Raw genomic sequence first — 8,547 nt, 5'->3', positions numbered from 1 at the left:
AACGATCTATCGATATGCATGTCGTGTGATGGTACATAGATGAGGTTTTGGCCCCTGTCTCTGTAGGCCACCATCACACACAAGGGTCACACAGTCCCTCGACTCACTCATTCGGGCATGTTCTCCAACCTCATCAAGGGCTAACCTATAAACCCTCATCGGTTTGTTCTTCATGCCCTAGATAGTTAAACACATATCGTTATCAGCAAACCATCGTTTGCTTAGTATGGTCCACGAGGGACCACACTCCCACTGAGTTCATGTTCTATTATATCATTTCATTTTACAAACACTCATAAAGCCTTTAAAGGCTACATAAACCCAACATAATGTACTTTTCCATTGTTCAGAGTATTTGGGGTAAACATTGACAATAATGCAATAATATTTAATGGCTGTGGTTAGCAATAAGGTCTAGGCTCAATGTTAGGAAAGACAGCTGCACCTCAAAACCTGGCAGGAAAATGCAATTTTGGCATCGAAAATTAGTACTATGTTCTAATAATCAAATTTAAAGCTCCAAAATGGAGCAATCTGGTGGTTGTAAGCACTTGAAAATAAACAATCCAGATAATAGGGTATAAGATATATTGATACATTATTTTTAGGGTTTGAAATCTTTTTTTTGAGATTCATATTCAAGGTTTGGATGATCCATTTTGAGGGGTTTTTTTATACTGGAACTACACATTTTAGTGGGTTTGGAGGTATGGCTTTGAGAATAGACTGGGGCCTTGGTGGTAGTACTAACAACCTCTATGATGAAATCTTTGACTCAATTTTCACCAACAGGTAGGGGCCGAAATCCCTACTGACCTACCTTTTTTTTTTTTTTTTTTTTGAAAGTATGGCTTTACTTATCATTGTAAAGCCTACCTCATATAAACTTATTCCATGTTTAAGACACTACGAACGCTTGTTAAATGATTCGCCGAACTAACTTAGAATTGTCATAGTTTGCTTATAACCGGATTGTCATTCTTGGTTCTTGATGGCCACAAAGTGAAAACACCCTCCAAGCTGCCCTAAATCGCCATGTTCACTATAGTGGACCAGTCGATTCACTGTATGGACTCTGGCGATTCCCAAAGTATGACCGATTTTTTAAGAAGTGCTTGAGTCCGACTTGAAGCCTCTTTTTCCATTTCCATTTTTTTTAATTTTATTGTTAAATAAATAATTTTGGTTACATCACCTTTCCATCGAAGTAGAATTTTCATCATAAAAAAAATCAAGGAATTCAAAACTTTTCTAGACTTCTATCCTTGGAAGCAACAATAAGCCTTTTTTTCAAATGTGGAACCAATAAATGAAGGTTAGTCCCAATTTGAAGGCTTCTTGTTGCTTCCAAGGATAGAAGTCTGGGAAAGTTTCCATATTTGAATTTTTTTACGATGAGAATCCTGCTTCGATGAAAAGGTGATGTTTTGTAGGTCCCTATCCTCTCTAAACTGCTTCTTTAAAATAAAAGACGAATGCATTTTTTAATGTGTGTTTTAAAATAAAACACACATGCTTAACTAAACAACAAAGGCACCGCATCATAAATTTTGTTGATAATACAAGGACACTGACTAAAGGAAAAGAAGAAAGAGAAAGATACACCACTAAAAAAAATTCAAGGTAAAATGAGAAAAAATAATTTAAAACCAAGAAGCAAGAGAGAGAAAAAAAGAGAGATTTTGTGTGTTGAGTGTGTTTTGTTATATAAAATTATTTGTTAATTGTTTTAAGCAAGTGACATTTTTTGAAGTTACACGATTGTAAGCAATTAATGGTCTCTGTATGAAAAACTATGATTTTAAATTACAGAAGTTTACCAAAATCTACCTAACATTACCGATATTGAACTTTGGGTGTGGTTTGTGTAAGGTTGAGATCCTAAACAGCCTACTGTCAAATAGTGCCAAAACATGTTGTTTCAGTATAAAAAATCTTGATGATGACTCAAAAATTTATTTTCATCTCTAATTAAATAATTTAAAATTTAAAAATAATGTAGGTCGAACAGATCTATGAACACTTGAAAATTAACGGTTTAGATAATACATTACAAAATGTACTATTTTCAAAGCTTGAAATCTAGTTTTTCTCATTCTCACACATCTTGAGGTCAAGATGATCAAATTTTAAAGTTTTTTAGCATCGAAATAGCCTTTTTGAATAAATTTTTGATGTGCGTCTTAATTTGATTATTTAGAACCTCACTCTTATGTAAACTTTTTCCTTTTACTTTTTTATTCATTGGTTTTGATTTAATTTCAAACTCATCAAAATATATATGATTATGAGTTAGAATGCTTGAAAATAGGTAAAATGTCAATTAGCTGACAACTAATATTTATTATGAATCTCCCTTCCAAAAATACATAACAATTTTTCATGACTTCCTATAAGGAAATCGTGTTTGACTAAATGTAAAGAATAGGAATGCTTCAAAAATTGCGTCGGTACCTTGTACACATTTTAGTTGAGAAAAAAAATGTTGATGATGATATAGTGGATTTTATTTGTTTTCTAAGTGGGTGTTGTTTAATGACTGGTGCATTTACTCCCTGTTGATTAAGGTTCATTAATAATTTTTGGTGAGGGAAACATGGTCGCTCCAAACTTTTGTTGCCCATTATAAATTGATGCGCAAAAACGTTTACGTAAGGGTGAGGCTCTAAACAATCAAATTAAGGTGCACCTCAAACATTCATAAAAAGAAGTTGTTTTGATGCTGAAAAACCCTCAATTCGATCATCTTAACCTTAAGATTTATAGACATGAGAAAAAATTGATTTCAAGTTATATATTATCTAGACTGCCAATTTTTAAGTTTTTCAAGTGTTCATAGATCTGTTCGATTTATATACTATTTTTGTATATTTAAATTTCTAATTAGAGATAACAATTAATTTTTAGGTCATCTTAAAGATTAGTAATACTTAACAATAAATTTCGGCACCATTTAAAGTTGCGCGTTACTTTGATTGTTTAGGACCTGGACCTTATACAAACCACACCAACTCTAAAAGGCCTTTATTGAGTAAAAATAGATTGCGTCCAAAAGCATTTATTGAGTAAAAATAGATTACGGATCGTGGGACCAAATTGTTCATTTGGTCAAATAAGTGGTTGAAGGACATAGTGGACTCCAATGACTCTAAAAAGTGTTTATATTGCGCTCTAAGATAAATTTAAAGAAAGAAAAAAGATATAGAGATAAAAAAGTGGCCCAAATCCAAGAATGAATCTAGGCCGTTCTGATGGACATCAAATTTAAAAAACTTTAAACCTAAAGTTACTTTTTTTCATATTAATATCGGCCTTAAATCTCTTTTTTTTATGTATATTTAATATTATGATGCATCAAAGATATTTTGAAAAAGTTTTAGGTTAGTGACGAGCAACCCATACACGTTAGTTTGACATGACTAAACGTATATTTTGCCCCGCCGGGCCACCATATACAAACCTTTTGTTATTTCAATTGACCTGCTTCAATCACGGCTGTTGTAGATTTACTAACACTATTTCAGAACCCGGCTTGATGGGGTGGGTTGTTCACCCGCATATCCCCATCCAATTGTAAGATCGGTGATCCATATTGAATCTAGATAGATTCGAACATGTGATTCAAAAAATCTTAAAAACATAAAATAAAATACAAATTAAAAGTAAAAAAAAAGGAGGTGAAACAGAGGGCGTTATGCTCCCATGGAGGTACACTACGCACTTAAGTCTGTCAAGCAAAGAGCTATTTAAGGGGATGTTTTCGATTTGAAATTTTGAGATACATTTTAAAATTACCAAATAAATATATTTTAAAAGAATCAGAGCCTGAGTTTTTTGAATACTTATGTCTAACTACAAAAAATTTGAGAGTTATTGTTTAATCTTAGGATGTTATTTTCTCTAGCCATTACACTACATATGACTTTGTTTTTGGGTTGCTCACTTGGTTAAGAAATCCAAAATGTATGTCCAAATAATACTCCTCCGGGGTAGGTTTCACCCGAGGGAGTGATTGTAATGCTCCCACGGAAGCATATAATCTTTGGGTGCTAAAAAAATAAATGTGCCTTGTTGAATGGTCCGAAATAAAGTTGATCAGGTGAAACGTGAAGACTGGGGTTATTGGATAGCTCTATCTTGAAGACAAGAGGACCACAAGCCTTTAGCTTTGGAGTTAAGACACTGTTGGAAAAACTGGATTGGGTTATCCAGCCTGGGAAATTGTTCACCTAGTTCCCTCACAGAAAAACTAATTTCCTTGAAGAAACTAGGTGGTTCCGGAGGAACGGGCCTGTTTCCTGGTTTTAACAGGAACCAGTTAGCCGCTACCAATTCTCAATCCAGAATGGGCAAATCCAATATGGAATGCCATTTTCTAAACAATAGTTTAGACAACAAAAGTTACTGGTAGTTAGGGGCGTCAATTGGGCTGGGTCGATCCAAAACTTGGACCCGACCTGATCCATAGGGTCCAAAACTTAGACCCAAGTCAGATCCAGATCAGGTACATATGGACACACACACATAATTAAAGAAAAAGTGTACAAAGAGACCATTTACTTTTGGTACAAGAAAATAACAGTTACTCTTGTTTGTCAGATTTCAAATCGGGTGGTTGTAAAAGTATCATTGACTAGTCTCAAAATTCCAAAAAACAAATTTTGAACTTCGTGATACAATCTAAACCATCCAATTTGACATCTATTGGCTTAAAATAATTGTGACGTCTCTATACCAAAGATAAATGGTCCCATAATACACAATCTTAGATACCTGGTAAGTTCGCTTTATCTGTGTATGTGTATGTATGCACACACACACACACACATATATATATATATATATATATATATATATATATATATATATAGAAAACGCTACAAAACTCTTATAGGCGAAGTTCTACAGTGTTTTGCCGCTCCAAAGACTTGCTACATCCGTGGCGGTTTATTGAATGGACCTGTAATGGATGGCCTTCATTGAGGTTCCACGTGATTTTTTGGTCACCACGGACATGCTAGGTCAATGACGGTATCGCCACGAACATGCTAGGTCAATGACAATATGCCATGGACATGCTAGGTCTGTGACGGTACTGCCACGGATATGCTAGGTCTGTAGCGATCGAAAAACGCACACTGTCTGATTTTTTCAGATGGCGATGGGCCTATGAGCGAGATTACTGTAGCATCTCACCCATAAGCGTTGCGTAGATACTTTATATATATATATATATATATATATATATATATATATATATATATATATGCACCATCTACCGGTAGGGATCACATCTGAAAGTGGGTCAGCCCGGACCAATCCCGATCCATTGCCACCCCTTTTGCTGGATGGAGTGCATGATATTGGCTTGTGATAAACGGATTTGTTACCATATCCTCAAAGCGCATAGACCACCATTGCCACCACCCCTCTCTCTCTCTCTCTCTCTCTCTCTCTCTCCGGAGTTTGCATCCAAATCTTGATTATTTGTAATAGAAAATAACAATTACTTCTATGTAAATAAGAATTTCTCTTATTATTGTATATTGCTAAAACGTGGGTGAAAGGCTCGGGTAGCCAGCATAAGAGTACAGGTTCGAGTACTGAGAGTGGCCACTTTGTGCACGAGCCAAAAGATGGGACCGTTTTCAGCCCACCCCTCGTGGGACTAGCATTGGGTTACGATCTTTTTTTGACGGAATCTTGCTGGAGGCCAAAGTAAGTCAATCTATTAAACTAGAAATCATCTCCAACCAAAATGAGCGCATCTGGTGTAGTGGTATCATAGTACCCTCCCACGGTACTGACCGGGGTTCGATTCCCCGGATGCGCAATCTTCATTTTAATCTCCCTGAGCTCTTTCCCATTGTAACGTTTTGTGCTCTCTTATTTTTATCTTTTGTGCTCTGCTCCCATTATAACATTGGTCCATGTGATGAATGATAAGCATGTGTCCATGTTGTGGAGTACGAACCACTCGTTCCCATTTGATAAGCATGTGTCTTAATATCTTTAAAACAAAAAAAAAAGTTTTTCATTGCATTATTTGTTAGGTTCAACAGGACAAGTGTACAAAAAAAAAAAAGAGTCCGTCAAAAATATCTCTAATATCAGAAAAACGAGGGTAGTTTACAAGTTCTTCGAAATGCCAATAGCTAATATAAGTTTTTCTTCAAAATTGGACTTAGGTCTTGGTGGTAGTACCAATGTCCTCTATACTACCAATGAGCTTTATGAAATCTCTTATTCCATTTTCATAAAAGGATGGAGGCTCAAATTCTTATGACTTTACCCTTTAATTACCAAAAAAATATCTTTAATTGCCAAAAATATATATATAAGGTTTTTTTACCTCGTATATATATATATATATATATATATATATATATATATATATATATATATATATATATATATAAAAGAAAATATTGGCACATGGCCCACTAGTCTAGATTCAATTTAAGTTGATATATATATGAAAAATGCTGAGATTAGCCTACTAACTCATATGAAAAAATAAGCCCAACAGCCCCGATTGAATTAGGGCCGATCTGACAATCACAACATCATTTCATATTTGAATTTTAATATTTTTTATACGAAGCTAAATAGCTTGAAATTGTACGCGCTCATTATTCTCATCAAGGCGCACGTAATAAAAATATTTTAAAAATAATTCGTAGAATATAAATTGACTAAAATATCAGGTATTTTGGTAAATTTATTTCTTACAAATTATTTTTTTGATAGTTTTATTAGATTCTCTTATTTTTTAAGAATACACGCCTAAAATTTCAAATTATTTGGATTAGTAAAAAAAAATTAAAATTAAAATACGAAATGAAGTCGTGACTGTCAGATCGGCTCAGATTCAATCTGGGCTATTGGGCTTATATGAACACATATATTTATACGAGTTAGTGGGCTAATCTCAATATATATATATATATATATATATATATATATATATATATATATATATATATATATATAGAAAAATGATCATGTGAGCCAATAGGTTCACAAGAAAAATACGCACCTAATAAAAATAACAAAAAAATAATCTGTAAAAAAAAATTGACCAAAATACCCCCAAAACTTTACGTGGGTATTTTGATCAATTGTTTTCATGTAAAAGATTTAAATATTTTTTGAAATTCACCTATTTTTTATGAACACACGTCTTAAATTTCAAGTGATCTGGATTTGTCAAAAAAAAATTAAAATTAACATGTTATCAAACATCTGTGATCGTCAAATTGGCTCAGATTTAATCTGAGCCGTTGGGCTCATTTTTACTTGTGAGCACACTGGCTCACAAGATTTTCCATATATATATATATATATATATATATATATAAAACCCACTAGCTGACAACTACAAAAAATGTTAAATAACCCAAATTGAATCTAAACTAATATAATAATCACAACTGCATTTTATATTTAAATTTTTTTTTTTTTACAAATTCAAATCACTTAAATTTATAGCATCTACTCTTAAAAAGTTAAGCAAATCTAATAAAAATATCTAAAAATAAATTAATCAAAATACCCTTGACAATTTCATGAATACTTGGATCAATTTAATTTTTATGACTTATTTTTAAATATTTTCATTAGGTGCACATAAATAAGAAAAGTGGACATTGCAAATTTCATGTGACTTGAATTTATACAAAAAAATTAAAATTCAAATGCAAAAAACAGTCGTGACCATCATATTAGCCCATATTCAATCTAAACCATTGGGCTTACATTATTCCCTTGGGCACAGCGTACAGACTTGCAGTGTAGTGTAAACTACTTTGAAAACTAGGAATCCTTTTGATTCCAAATTTTACACACATAAACAATAATAATATTAAAATACTTTAAAAAGAAAAAAACGAGTTAAGCCATTCTCAAGAGAGAGAATTAATCGAAGTATATTAAGGCCCAGTTTAGCAAAACCAAACTAGTGTCCAAGGAAAAATTATATCCCAGACCTCTTCGATTCACGATTTCTGATAAACAAGAATAAATCTACTCGGATCAGCCCAAATGTAGCCTAATAAATTTGGTCTCTAACCTTTCACTAAAAGTTATTTAACAGGTTTCGAGGTCAGCTTTACTTTTCAACGTAAAACCTAGGCCCTGCACAACTGCATCCTTCAAATATTGGGTGTTGAGGGCAATGGCGAAACTCTTGCTATCTAGACAACCTACCTGCAAAACTGAAACTAAGTTCTCTCTAAAAAAAAACCTTACTCGTTCAAAATAAAAATATAAATATAAAAAACTTTAGACCAATCATCATAACATTATTACAACTATTTGGAGTCGGCTACACGGATCCTGATCCATCATTCTGCTAACCATACCCTGCTAATAAAAACTCTAAATGGCTTAGGTATCGAGTAAGCAAATGATATTGACTTATCCCAGACCACATCAGTACTAAACTCCTGATGTCCCATAATAAATTTAAAACCAATTAGGCAACTATGAAAAAAATGAACCTACATAAAATAAGCATGAACTTACCACATAATTCTACACACCATA

General features: G+C 33.2%; 1 non-coding gene across 1 annotated transcript; it reads left to right on the top strand.

Annotated features, from left to right (window-relative positions):
* The first annotated feature begins 5,762 nt into the window (after window positions 1-5,762).
* On the top strand, window positions 5,763-5,833 carry TRNAG-CCC (transfer RNA glycine (anticodon CCC)). The gene has a single exon. It is a non-coding gene; the product is annotated as a tRNA-Gly (tRNA).
* Window positions 5,834-8,547: the final 2,714 nt, after the last annotated feature.

The sequence above is a fragment of the Amborella trichopoda genome, chromosome 2 (genome assembly GCF_054954075.1).
Source record: "Amborella trichopoda isolate Santa Cruz 75 chromosome 2, AtrichopodaSantaCruz75HAP2 v2.0, whole genome shotgun sequence".
Taxonomy (NCBI): domain Eukaryota; kingdom Viridiplantae; phylum Streptophyta; class Magnoliopsida; order Amborellales; family Amborellaceae; genus Amborella; species Amborella trichopoda.
This window is presented reverse-complemented; position numbering and strand designations above follow the sequence as displayed.